This window comes from Pelophylax lessonae (assembly GCF_965119305.1).
Source record: "Pelophylax lessonae genome assembly, chromosome: 3".
In the NCBI taxonomy this organism is placed as follows: domain Eukaryota; kingdom Metazoa; phylum Chordata; class Amphibia; order Anura; family Ranidae; genus Pelophylax; species Pelophylax lessonae.
In genome coordinates, this window is record NC_138770.1 from 542558692 (window position 1) to 542573867 (window position 15176).

A 15176-nucleotide genomic window follows, 5' to 3' on the forward strand; every position below is an offset into this window, starting at 1 on the left:
ATGTTCCCAAAAAGAGAAAATTTAAAAATCAAAGTTTTTTATCCTTTTAGGCCAATTTGTATTCTGCTACATATTTTTGGTAAAAAAAATCACAATAAGCGTATTTTGATTGGTTTGCACAAAAGTTATTGTGTCTACAAACTAGCGGAAAGATTTGACTTTTTTTTTTAATTCTTACTAGTAATGGTGACGATTAGCGATTTTTAGCAGGACTGCGACATTGCGGCGGACAGATCGGACCGCTTACTGACATTTTTGACACTTTTGGGGGGCCAGTGATAAAATTACAGTATGCACTGTTACTGTAATAATGACACTGGCAGGGAAGGGGTTAACCTAGGGGTGATCAAAGGGTTCATTGTGAGCCTAGGGGAGTGTTTTCTAACTGTAGGGGGAGGGACTTGTGAAATGACCACAGAAACCTATGATCCTTTATAGAAGGATCACAGGTGCTCTGTGATCAATTCAAAGAGAACAACAGTCAGCTGTGTTTACAACAGCTTACCGTCCTACTTTCTCAGTGGGGAGTGATCGCAGGTGCCCGGTAGCAATCGCGGCCGCCGGTCCCCGTGGATCGGCATCCCCGCTGCTTGCCCCCCAGCACCACTCTTGCGAACCGACATACCCCTACGTCGATTCACGCAGCTGAGCCAGCCTGTTGCAGTAAATATGCGGCAGGCAGTCAGCAAGCGGATGTGGTTTACTACCACTTTAACCACTTCTGGACCGGAAGGATTTGCCCCCTTAATGACCAGGCCATTTTTTGCGATTTGGCACTGCGTTATTTTAACGCACAAATGCGCGGTCGTGCGACACTGTACCTAAATAAAATTGATGTCCTTTTTTACCCACAAATAGAGCTTTCTTTTGGTGGTATTTGATCACCTCTGTGATTTTTTTTTTTTTGCGCTATTAACAAATATAGAGAGACAACTCTGGAAAAAAAAAAAAACAATATTTTTCACATTCTGCTATATAACATTCCCAAAAAAAAATTAAAAAATCAACATTTTTAAAACATTGTAGGCCAATTTGTTGTCTGTTAAATATTTTTGGTAAAAAAAAAATCGCAATAAGTGTATTTTGATTGGTTTGCGCAAAAGTTATCGCGTCTACTAACTACGGGAAAGATTTATGTCATTTTTATTTTTATTTTTTTTTGCTAGTAATGCCAGCGATCTGCGATCTTTACTGGGACTGTGATATTGCAGGGAACAGATCGGACCCCTAACTGACATTTTTGACACTTTTGGGGTACCAGTGACATTACTACAGTAATCAGTGCTAAAATATATGCACTGTTACTGTAAAAATGCCATTGACAGGGAAGGGGTTAACCCAGGGGCGATCAAAGGGTTAAATGTGTACCTAGGGGCGTGTTTCTAACTGTATGGGGGCGGGGCTTGGGAAATTATCACAGAGATCTGTGATTCTGTATAGAACGATCACAGGAGCTCTGTGATCCTTCCAGTGAGAAGAAAGGTCATCTGTGTTTACAACAGCTGACCGTACTTCTCTCTCAGCGGGGAGCGATCGCCTGCCCCGTGCATCGGAGTCCCCGCTGCTGAGTGGGGGTGGGAGCGCACCGACGGCAGCACGCACTCACCCCCTAGCTGCAGGCGCGCGACCGACGTATACCTACGGTGGTTCGTGCAGGAAGGCCAGCCTGCTGCAGTATTTCTGCGGCAGGTGGTCTGAAAGCGGTTAAATACAGACCCAAAGTGCTCTCTTTCGACAACTCCTAAGTTGTTTTTAGAAACTCGGTATGATTCTGCCTGCTTTTTAAGTTTGTAAAACATAACTACCTGCAGTGTTACCCCTAAAAGGGCTGCTGGATTTTAGCACAGGGTCTTCCAAACAGTGCAGAGGCAGCCAAGCACACAGCAACAGTTCATAAACTTTGGCTCAGAGACCAGTCTAGAGGATGGATTTTTGTGATTTATTGCTGAATAAAACTTGTAACAGGGAAGGGTAGAAGGGTGTGGGATACTATTAACACAGCTTAAAAACATTTAACACAGCTGGAGGAGGACACTTCTCTGTGTAGTACAAGGACAAATTGACTAATATGGTCTGTAGGTGCACAGCTGAGGACCACGCATAAGTAAAGACTTGGACAGTCTATTGATGCACAGGTGAAGACCATGCAAGAGTATGTAGTATAAGTAGTTTAAGACTTGAACAGTCTATGGATGAACAGCTGAAGGATACTGATTGGCTGCTACAGAAAAAAGAAATTGCCCTTTTGGTACACTCCCTATACATTGGGGTTTATTTACTAAAGGCAAATAGGTTGTTTGCTTTGCAACAAGGTAATATGCCCCAGAGCTTACTGAATGTGACGGAATTTAACTTCAAATAACTGCCCGATAATATGCAAGGAAAAAAGAAACAGCTTTTTTTGTTTAAAAGGTAAGTACCTGCGCTTAGGAGATACATATCTATAAATAATTACAAGCTGCTGCTGATAAAAAAGGGGGAACCTTTCTCATGTGCTGTATTAAAAAGTATCAGCGCTGCTGTGTGATAATAAATTATATCTATACTGAAAATATGTGCAAATACTGTATTCAATTATGTGCTAAAAATTAATAAGTAAATATAAATCCAATATACACCTATATAAATGAACAGTATTTTAGCTAATATGCAAATATATTATAAAGTGCTAGGTGCAACCTCATAAGCATATATAATATATATATATATATATATATATATATATATATATATATATATATAAATACAGGTGATTATAAATTATCCAATAAATATGTGCCAAGTGAAAACTTCTTTTACATAAAACAATTCAAAGTGTCCAGTGCTTCAATATATGAATAAATAAATGAAATGAACAATAATCAATACTCAAAGTGTCCAGTGCTTCAATAAATGAATAAATAATCAAATTCATAAATGTGTGACTCTCCTCTTCGTGCAAATAAGTGCTCAGTGCTGATCTGCTAGCATAATCAATGTGGAGATTAAGAAAAGTGCTCCGTGCTTGTACATCTGGGTGCTCCCCTCTCAGTCCCCTACTCACCGGACTGTCAGAGAAATTTTGCCTTTTGAATAATCTCCAGCGGTCAGGATCCCAGGTAAGCCACAAGTTACAAGCTCCACAGATCACTATCTTCTCCTATTCTTATTGCAGCAACCTCCGATATAATTTATCCAGTAGCAGATCCACCGTGAAAAGTTTAAATAGAGAGAGACCTCATCGTGCAGTATTAAAGACTTTATTTCAAATCAATAAAAAGTTGCACTTACAGCATTAAAAGATATTCAAGCGGTTGAAATCCTATTACGTGAATGCCTGACATTCCTGTGCGTTCCACCCGCTCAACCCGGAAGTGTCGTAGGTATGTGAGAGTAACGGCTTGACGCGTTTTGCTCTACCATGGGGGCTAAATATGCCCCTACGGTGGCTAATTTATTTATGAGCAAGTGGGAGGATGAATCAATTTTTAAGAGACCCCACCCCTCATTAAAAATGTACAGACGCTACATAGATGATATTTTTATTGTTTGGGAAGAATCAGCGGAGAGTCTTAATGATTTTATCTCTTTTATGAACAATAATAAATATAATATCTCTTTTACAGCTAATTTTAATGAGTCAGAAGTCAATTATTTAGATTTGGTAATTTTTAAAAATGGACATAATTTATATACCAGGACTTATTTTAAAGACACTGACCGGAATAGTTATATCCCTACCAATAGTGGACACCATCCTCAATGGATTACAGCTGTCCCTAAAGGACAATTACTTAGGATTAAGAGGAACTGTAATAGGGAATCAGATTTTGAAGAACAATCTAATCAATACTAATTAAAAGATTTATGGAAAAAGGATACAAAAAACCCCAATTAGAGAAAATCAAACAAGAAATAAAGAACACAGAGAGAACAGAATTACTGACAAAGAAATCTGATAAAAGGAAAACGTTTGATATTGTGTTCTGTACAGAATTCAATCAACAATACCGTCAAGTGGAAAAAAGCATAAAAAAGTGTTGGGAGATTTTACTGAGAGATCCGGTGTATAATAAGATTGTGCCTAAAAAAACAAAATTTATTTATAGAAGACCACCAGTGTCAACTTGTGGCTTACCCAGGATCCTGACCGCTGGGGATTATTCAAAAGGCTCAATTTCTCTGACAATCCGGTGAGTAGGGGACTGAGAGGGGAGCACCCGGATGTACAAGCACGGAGCACTTTTCTTAATCTCCTCATTGATTATGCTAGCAGATCAGCACTGAGCACTTATTTGCACGAAGAGGAGAGTCACACGTTTATGAATTTGTTTATTTATTCATTTATTGAAGCACTGGACACTTTGAGTATTGATTATTGATCATTTCATGTATTTATTCATATATTGAAGCACTGGACACTTTGAATTTTTAATGTAAAAGAAGTTTTCACTTGGCACATATGTATTGGATAATTTATAATCACCTGTATTTATATATATATATATATATATATATATATATATATATATATTTATATATATATATATATATATATATATATATATATATATATATATATTATATTATATATGCTTATGAGGTTGCACCTAGCACTTTATAATATATAAGATTTTTTGTTTGCATGTGATTGAATGATGAAAGTCAGTAGAGTTTCCTCTCATTCACCAAGCTCTGGGACAGATTCACTTGCAAAGGGCAACTTCCCTTGCAAAGTGAACAGTCTATCATTTCCAAATGTTATATGAATAAAGCCGACACACGAAAAGGCTTCTTCCAAGTAAAATGTTTTATTCCAGCATGGATAGCAGTGACAACATGACAGATGCTGACGTGTTTCGGCTTTACACCTTCCCCATGCTATGAGAAAGGCGTAAAGCCGAAACGCGTCAGAATTTGTCATGTTGTCACCACTATCCATGCTGGAATAAAGAATTTTACTTGAAAGGAGCCTTTTTGTGTGCCGGATTTATTCATATAACATTTGGTTTGGACGTTCAGCCTGCGAGCACCGACACTTAGCTCTTTATCTTCTCACAGTGCGGTGGAGCTAAGGTGAGTTGTTGTTTAGTCTATCATTTCCAAATGCAATAATCTGTATAGTAAATTTAGTAAAGTAAAAGTAAAGATTTTTACTTTATAATGGCAGTTGTGGCAGCCAGCGGGAGACCCAGTGTATGTGCCCTAAATGGGAGAACCTAGTAAGATCATTGGTATACACCCAAGATAACATTCAGCAATATGCGAAAATGTAATAATACTCTGTTGTATCAAACAAAATGTAACTTTGGAGATATAGTCATGTAGCGTTTTGCACTAGTGGAAGTTAGACATTAGGAATTCAAGCAGGAAAACTTGTGGGGAAGAGATTAACACGGTGAGAAGTAATTACATGCATTATTGGTTGGCTGGGATGTGTTAATGTTTATTGTGTATCATGCTGAGTTAATTAGAGGCATGGTACGCCAATACACTAATTAGAAATTTAAATACTTTGCCTTGTTGAGTGCATACAACTACAAAAGGTTTACAATTTTACATTTTTTTTTACTTTTTGATGAATATACGAAAATATTATCACATTTAAAAAAATATAATAAAATATATTTAAAGTGCTTGCAAAGAATATAAATTCAAATTAAAATATATTATAGAGGGTTTTCTTAAATAAATAGAAATATCTTAGCTATCATCCAATGTAACAGCCACTTGTAAGCATCTGTGCTGCACCTGTCTTCTGTTTATCTTGGCTGAAAAGAGATATGACCATTTAGATTTAATAGCATATACAAGCATCATAATTCATTATTTTGCATGGGCAGCACTGTAATACAATACAACACAATTTAAAGAAACTTTGTCTATGGAAAAAAAATAAAGGTCTGCTGTTGGATACCAGCAGCAGCTTTAAAAAGGCCTAATCTTGCCAGTACTCATCTCCTCACATTGTGATTCTTCCTTCACTATGAAAACTAGTTTATTGGTAGGTTAATAATAATAAGAAAATCTTAAACTGGGCACCCCTAGTAGAATTTTGTTTGAAATGTTTAGTTTTAAGAATATTCATTCAATTTTCTATACAATTAATGGGTCAAACTGGTGTTCGCTTTTGAACGTAGTGTTGAGAAAATTGAGAAGGAGTAGAATAAAAAATTTTGCTTGAATGAATGAATGTCTAACAGTGTATTCGGTTTTCATTTGGGAAAGTCCATCCGTTTCAAAATCAAATTTTACAAACAAAGAAAATGTTAAAGTACAAAAGTTTTCAAACGTTTCAATTCATCAAGTCATCAAATGTACTGAAAATATTCATACAAATGTTCTTAAAAGTTTCATATGCACTTTCATTTGAATATCTACTAGTGTATGGCTAGCTTAACCCAGGAGGGGATTTACTAAAGTTGGTGCACATAGAATCTGGTGCAGCTGTGCATAGTAACCAATCAGCTTTTAGGTGAAGTTGGAAACTGATTGGTTTCTATGGACAACTGCACCAGATTTAGTGTTCACCAGTTTTAGTAAATCCCCCCCAAAGTTTAAAGTTTGCAAACTTTGTGGCGAATCCTGTTGAAATCTATGGGGGATGAATTTGTGATTCAATTTTGGCCCTTGTATCTCCCTAACAGAGATGGCTCTGTATTTAATGGCACAGGAAATAGCAGTGAGGTCAGCACGCCCATGGAGGGTGTAGGACAGATTGTGTCTATTTCAAAGTCAATTTTAAATAAACCCTCTTTGATTTTACTGGATGTTGCGCAATGAGCTTCTTTTCTCATTGTTGGAATCATCTGGTGTGAGACTGTCTTGGATAAGCCTGTGAGGTGCTTCCCAGCATTGCTATCTTAAAGGACGATTGGAGAAGGGAAAGCTAGCCCAAACCTAAAGTGAGAGGTGAAGCTCACTAAGGTGGTTAATGACCTTGATAGGTCTGAGATTTTGGGTAAGATGCTAAGTGTGTTTGAACTGGAAGGGGAGCACTGGGTGTTAATTCACTGAAGTTGGAATAAGAGCCACCTTGGCACTGCTTGGATCACTACCTAATGGACCTTTTTTTGGACTCAATTTCTATGCAATTAACACCTTTTCTCATCTTGTGCACTACATTCTTGCATTCACACTGTATGATATTTGTTTGGTGGTGTTTGAATTAATGTTATAGTTATTGGTTTATGCAACATTTATACACATTTGAGTTATGTATTATACACATATGCCAACGCAACACTGTTACATTTCTGTTTGCTATTATTGGTGTGTACAATATTCTGAGTGCAGCTACTTTACCTCACTAATTATTAATCATTATTTATAATAATTTTTTAGTTATTTTTCACTAAACGCAGGTTTTTATATTTTTCCAATTCCTTATACAAATTAGGCGGCCTTCCGTCTGCCTAATTTCCCTAATGCATTACCCCATTTATTAGGGACGGGGGACCCTAATGCTGTTAAGATCCCTGTCCCACTTAAGTGGGCCTCACAGTGCCTGAACAGTTAATTTGCAGCATGACTTTATTTTGGAGCTGACAGGACACCTTAACGCTGTGCGCAGGCAGCGTTAAGAGCCCTGTCGTGCTCACCTCTCACGTAATCTAAGACTTCTGGAGCTCTGCCTACCAGTGGCATGGGGCTTCATGTCTAAGTATTGCCTAAGGCCTCACAAAGCCTAGAGCCACCTCTGCTCCCTACACAAAGTTGTCAGCTGTCCTTAACATATCCACCGCACACTAACAATATGGCTGCTGTGAGTTCGCTCATTTATAGTAAGAGGACTGGGTTATCCCATTCTTTAAGCTCTAGGCACTTCTGATTCAGCTGACCATGGCAAAGACTATGCACTGCCTTCCTTCTTTCTGTTGGTGAACTTGCAAAGTTATCATTGGAGGATCCCAGGGAATATGCTATAAATACATGGCAGCAGTGAACCTCAAACTCATTCCTACTCACAATGATCAAAAAGGAATGTGCAGGAAGCTGGACAAGTAGAAAGATTTTTATTAATACTTTGCCTAGCCTTGAAGCTACTGTTGGTTTTTGTGCGCATATCTGAGTGTTTTCCCTTTATACCTGCATAAACTTCTTTTATATATACAGTATCTAAGAGAAGTGAGTACACCCCTCACATTTTTGTAAATAGTTTATTATATCTTTTCATGTGACAACACTGAAGAAATGACACTTTGCTACAATGTAAAGTAGTGAGTGTACAGCTTGTATAACAGTGTAAATTTGCTGTCCCCTCAAAATAACTCAACACACAAATATTAATGTCTAAAACAACAAAAGTGAGTGCACCCAAAATGACAAAATTGTGCCCAATTAGCCAATTTCCCTCCCCGGTGTCATGTGACTCATTAGTGTTACAATGTCTCAGGTGTGAATGGGGGGCAGGTGTGTTAAATTTGGTGTTATCGCTCTCACTCTCTCATACTGGTCACTGGAAGTTTAACATGTCACCTCATGGCAAAGAACTCTCTGAGGATCTGAAAAAGAATTGTTGCTCTACATAAAAAAGGCCTAGGCTATAAGAAGATTTGCAAGACCCTGAAACTGAGCTGCAGCATGGTGGCCAAGATGATACGACGGTTTAACAGGACAGGTTTCACTCAGAACAGGCCTTGCCGTGGTCGACCAAAGAAGTTGAGTGCACATGCTCAGCGTCATATCCAGAGGTTGTCTTTGGGAAATAGACGTATGAGGGCTGCCAGCATTGCTGCAGAGATTGAAGAGGTGGGGGGGTCAAGCTGTCAGTGCTCAGACCATACACTGCACACTACATCAAATAGGACTGCATGGCTGTCATCCCAGAAGGAAGCCTCTTCTAAAGATGATGCACAAGAAAGCCCGCAAACAGTTTGCTGAAGACAAGCAGATGACAGGACATGGATTACTGGAACCATTTCCTGTGGTCTGATGGGACCAAGATAAACGTATTTGGTTCAGATTGTGTCAAGCATGTGCAGCGGCAACCAGGTGAGGAGTACAAAGACAAGTTTGTCTTGCCTGCTGTCATGAATTGTGGTGGGAGTGTCATGTCTGGGGCTGCATGAGTGCTGCCACCACTGGGGAGCTACAGTTCATTGAGGAAACCATGAATGCCAACATGTACTGTGACATCATGAAGCAGAGCATGATCTCCTCCCTTCGGAGACTGGGTATTCCAACATAATAACGACCCCAAACACACCTCCAAGACTACCACTGGTTTTCTAAAGAAGCTGAGGGTAAAGGTGATGGACTGGCCAAGCATGTCTCCAGACCTAAACCCTATTGAGCATCTATGGGGCATCCTCAAATGTAAGGTGGAGGAGGGCAAGGTTTCTAACATCCACCAGCTCCATGATGTCGTCATGGAGGAGTGAAAGAGGACCCCAGTTGTAACCTGTGAAGCTCAGTGAACTCCATGCCCAAGAGGGTTAAGGCAGTGGTAGAAAATATTAGTGGCCACACAAAATATTGACACTTTGGGTCCAATTTGGACATTTTCACTTAGGGGTGTTCTCACTTTTGTTGCAAGCGGTTTAGACATTATTTGCTGTGTGTTGAGTTATTTTGAGGGGACCGCAAATTTACACTGTTATACAAGCTGTACACTCACTTCTTTACATTATAGCAAAGTGTCATTTCTTCAGTGTTGTCACATGATATGAAATATAATAAAATATTTACAAAAATGTGAGGGGTGTACTGTGTGTGTGTGTGTGTAAATATATATATATATATATATATGCAGTATGTATATATATATTTTTTTTTCTTTAACCTGGAGGCTACTTTAATACATACAGTAGTTGTATCAAAAAAAATTCATTTAAATAGCAGATCCCTTGGTTTAACAGAATATGTGATGGAAAGGAAGCCTTCTATTTGGCTCAACAGCAGTTATAAATGTATCCATGGGTATTGTAAGCTTAATTGAACCATCAGTTTGAATCTGCTAAATTCCAGGTACATCAAAACAGGTTTACTTACAGTTTTCTTTCTAAAAAAGCCAAAGCCTGTGTTAAAAAGCCTGTTTGTTGCCAGAAGCTGCAGAGTGGGACTGTTGCTCTCTGTGTGGAAGTAGTGGTCTCTCAGCAGAGTTCTGAAATGCCGCCTACCAAGCAGGATCAAAATAGTCAGTAGCTAATCAAAGATCCACAAAGAAAATAACAGAAAACATATATAAAATATCTACTATGGTTTGGTGGAATGGCTTTTCTACTATTTTTTTTTTTTTTTATTTCATCAAAATGTATTGAGTTTTCAGGCAACTAAATATAATACAGAAAAAGAAAACAGATAATCACACAGTAGCATAATAATAAAAAAACAAAACAAAAAAACAAACAAAATGAAGACATTAAGAGAAGAAATATTAGGATGAAAAAACAGGATCTGCCCGTAAAGGACAATCAGTCAGTTTATACAACTCTGAACTATACACAGATAGTATAGTTTTATAAGGAGATAACAGAGTTATTACCCAGATGCAGCCATCAATGGAAGATGGCTCTGGCAGAACCTTCCCAGTAAAGGCTACAATTACATGGGTATGAGTAATGCATCGCAGGACACTGGTCACTGGCACTACAGCATCCTAACAGAGTGAAATGAAGGTCCCCTGATCTGAGTTAGGAGGCCAGTCCTCTGACCAACCAGACCCAAAGATAAGAGAAAGAACAGGCAAAGTTTAACCAAGACAACAACTGGTCTTAATAGCACCTGGGAGGTAACCTCCTGTCCATAAATTGGAAGTGGAGTCATGCAGCCTGTACTAAAAATCTCAGGATAGCACATAGCCTGACCATCGGTCTGATCAAGTCTTGTGGCACCTCCCTCAGACTGTATACCGTGCATGTGTGGGTAATTATCTTGTGCATTTAGGATGATTGAGGTCCAGTAGGCCCAGCCATTTTCAACGAGTAATACATCCACCCAGACCATAAAAATTCTGGTTTATGTAAACCCATCTCTCCGCCTCCATTATCCTCTCCACCTCCCTCCGCCAATCCTCCAAAGTGGGACACATGCTTTGCCTCCTGTACCTGGGAATTAGGTGTAGCAGGATTCCCAGCCGTTTTGCTGGATATGGGTTCCTCTGGGCCACCGGGTGCAACAAAAGTACCCCTGTGCATGTTCCTCCAATTGTGAGCGCTGAGACAATGACCTGTCCAGTATCTTTGGGTTTTTTTGTATTTATTGAGAACTTGGATGGGAGAAGAGAATGAGTGGGATACTCCTTTGGCTCAACTATGCACAATTTGCTAGGGGCAACTGAAAACGCTTCTTGGCGCTGACTTGACGCTGGCTAGGTGCCGGTCAACGCCGGTTGAATCTGGTTAACGCTGGCTTGCTGCCTGTTAACTCCAAAATGAACTTGGACTGCTTTCTCACATAAAGAAGTACTTTCTTTAGCTCCCTTAAGCACTCCTTGCTGAGGTAGCTACTTGAACTGCTGCTGTGCTGCTAAACACTTCAGGGCCCACACCGGCACCGTTTTCCTCTCACTTATCTTCAGGGCTTAAACACTGGCATCCCCTTTCTCTAAACCTTCTCCTCAGGTTAGCTGGCTCCTGGATCCCCTTGACCTTCTGGAGTGGTCCCCTCTCCTAGGCAGACCCCTGGGCAGTCTCAAGTACTCATGATACTGTTTTTCCCTGAAACTTCTGCCCAGCAGCTCCACTCGGTCCACAACACTCTGGATCCCTCTCTGCAGCCCAGCTCAACCTTCATCCTCTAGGCCGACCACCCAGGACACTCTCACTTGCGCTGACAGGAGGAGAGACAGCCGTCACCCTCCTCCTTGGACTTCCCACCAAAGACACTGCGTCATGTGCTTCCCTCAGACTTCTACCCTATCCCAGGATGCTTTGCGGCAGATTCTGCCCTCTGAGATGGATACAAGCCCTGGTGTGCAATTGGTCAGGTTTCCTCCACTGTCCAATAATAATGGACACAGTGGGGAGACTCCCCAGACTCAACAGACACCCTTGGAAGCACATGACAGCTTAACAAAATGATCAGGCCCTCCTGATATGCAGACAGGGCCACCCATATGCTTCTTCCTAGCACCTACCTAGGAGGGTGCCACATAGGCATTTAGCTGCATTCAGAAAATGTGGAGTCACACTGCGTTTATATGATTTCAGAGAGAAGGGGGTAGCGTGGAACAGATAATGAAGAAGGGTATATTCAATGGGCTTGAGGGTGGTCTTCTGTATCCAGGGTGAAATGTCCTGCCAAAACTTTAAAATCTTAGGGCAAGTCCACCCCAGATGTACCCTCTTGCTGACATGCCCGCTCCAGCACTTAGGATTCACCCTCTGGAAAATTTTTGCTAGGTGGTGTAGTGTACGATACCATTGCGAGAGGAACTTGTAGCAGGATTCCTGCATTTTGGTTCTTATGGATGAGACATGGGAAAGCTTGATTATTTTTTGCAGCTGGGGTGGGGTGAAGTTAAAGCTAAACTCAGTCTCCCACTCTCGTATAAAGTAAGGAGTAGTTTGTGACTGTGCTCTTAGTAAGAGCTAGTATGTGTGGGATAATAGATGGGAGGTATCAGATTGATGAGCACACATTCCCTCAAATTCAGTAAAAGAGTCTGAGGCACAAAGTTTGGGGCGTAATTTATTAGGAAAGTCCTGCAACTGTCTATGACACCTGAAGTCCAGGGGGAATTGCCCGTGCCTCTGTCTCAATTGATCCAGGGTCAGGATATGCCCTGTAGGTGCACTTTGAGCACATCTAGTGTCTCTGTCCGTACCCCAGTGTCGAAAAAATTATCCTTCTTCACCCGGAATAAACCACAGGAATCCCCCCAGGGGAGCCATAGAATAGGTCGGGGGAGCCAGCTCCCCATTCCCATTCATTCTATCCCAGATTTTTAGGGGGCTAATGTGAGAGGGGAGACCTAGGTAGCCAGACCCCAAGCCGTGTCAGGAATCCAAGGCGCCCCTGCTAAATTACGACCCGCTATGTTTTTTTCTAAGGGTACCCTTAATTTATCAGAAAAATTATGGTGCCAATTGAGAATGCGTACCAGGGCCATTGCTTTGTAGTAAAGGTCGATGTCTGGAAGCCCCAAACCCCAGTCTTCCTTCTTCTTTCCGAATAGGCTAGTCTGGGGCGTGTGTTCTGCCACACGAACGCAGTGAATGATTTGCGCAAGTGATGGAAAAAACGTATGGGGTAAGACAATAGGTACCATGATGTACAACAAATAGATAATCGTTGGCAGAACATACATTTTAACACATTAATGTGCCCCAGCCATTTTTGGAGATCCCCTTCTATGGACTGCATGAGCTTGCCATAATTATCAGAATAGAGGAGATGGTGGTTGGGAGATTTATTGGTACCTAAGTATGAAAGTGTCTGAGATTGGCATGTGAAGGAAAAGTTTTTTTTTAAGAGAGACATCAAGTCTGGGTGGATTGTAACCTGCAACATTTCAGATTTGCTATAATTTACCCGGAAATTAGACCAATGACCATACCTCTGCAATTCAGATACCAATATTGGCAAAGTAGTATGAGGTTGGGTAACATAAAAGAGTATGTCATCAGCATACGCCGATAATTTGTATTCAACCAAGCCGATATGGACACCTCGTCTGTGGCTGATTTTTAAAGAATATGAACTGTAGGACTTTTTGTTTTGAAGCACTTAGAATGAATGCTCTTAAAAAAATCAAATTTACCTTCAGCATTTATCAGAGCCCCCATTCTCATGTGACAGAGGGCCCCCATTAATTTCTACCCTGCACCGAGGCAACTCAGCGGGGGGGGGGGGGTGAGGAGATTATCTACTGTATTTTCTAATGCCTGTTTGACATTGCCCTTTGTATATCAGCTCCATCTTTTATTTTTTTTGCATATGAAAACAATGTGAGAGCTTCTTAAAATGATCAGGATACTTCATGAACTATCAATAAAAAAATGTGATTAATCTACTAAATAGGCAAATAAACTGTCCACTTTGTAAAGGAACTTGCACTTTGCAAGGGAATAATCCCACTTATTATATGTGGTGAAAATAAATTTTGTAAAAAATATACAATCTCGTGAAAGGAAAATAAAAAACTGTTTTTTTTATTCCACGTGATTGGATGATGCAAGTCAGTGGAGCTTTACCACATTCACTAGACTAGGGGAATTCCCCTTGCAAAATGCAACTTCCCTTGCCAAGTGTACAGCCTATATGCTTTAGTAAATCAACAACAATGTGTCAGAATGGTACAAATCTGCAGCAGGCATTCTTATCTGCCCAGAAGACCACATAAGTCAATATTCTTTGAGTGAGAAGGAAACAGTGAACTGTATTAAAACAAGCAGTTTATATAAAGCAGAGAAAATGGAAAAAATGTTACCTAAATTGTTAAATAAAAATAATATTGGACAAAGATTTATAACACTTTCCAGAGGTAATGTTTTCCTTTTCTTTTTTGTAATATTTGTGTTTTAGGACCCTTTTTAATGTGTGGTTTCTATTTTGGACATTGTTTTTCTGCTTGAGGCAGCACATTATATAAGTTGTTATACACTAAAAAATGTTATCATGGAGGATCGATTAGCCCTTGAAAAATGCATTATTTGCCTTTAAAATATGATTCACTTTCTCACACAATGAAAAATGGATGTGGGTATTAGATAAATATCCATTTTGCCATTTGGGAGAGAACAATGCTATTTTTAGTAAATGTTTAATAATCCATCTTAATATCCACATCTAGTCAATCCAGACCAGATGTTTGTGAATCTGGGAGTTCTTTAACTTTAGTGAAAAATTCAGCAGGCGGCTAAACCTCAGAAATCAAAATAAAGATTGGGGTTGGTTATAAAACTAGAACATGTAAATGATAACTGTAAATGAACACCATTTTTAGTCCATGTATTAATTTAAATATTTTAAAAACAATAGTTATGGACAGCATTTACAAAAATAAGAGGAAAGTCTTATGACAGTTATTTTATTTAATATATAAAACATTAAACTTTCTGAATTTACAAACAAAAGATGCCACCAGAGTACATTGTGTATGTAAGTGATGCGTTTACTTTAGTCATATTGTTCTGGAGGATGCTAAAAGGGGCTCACACCAGTGGACTGCATTATAAAATGAGCTGCATTTGGGAAAAGAAGCTGTCCTAGGAGAACAAATTATAAGAGTGGGTTTTAGTCAGGTATACCAT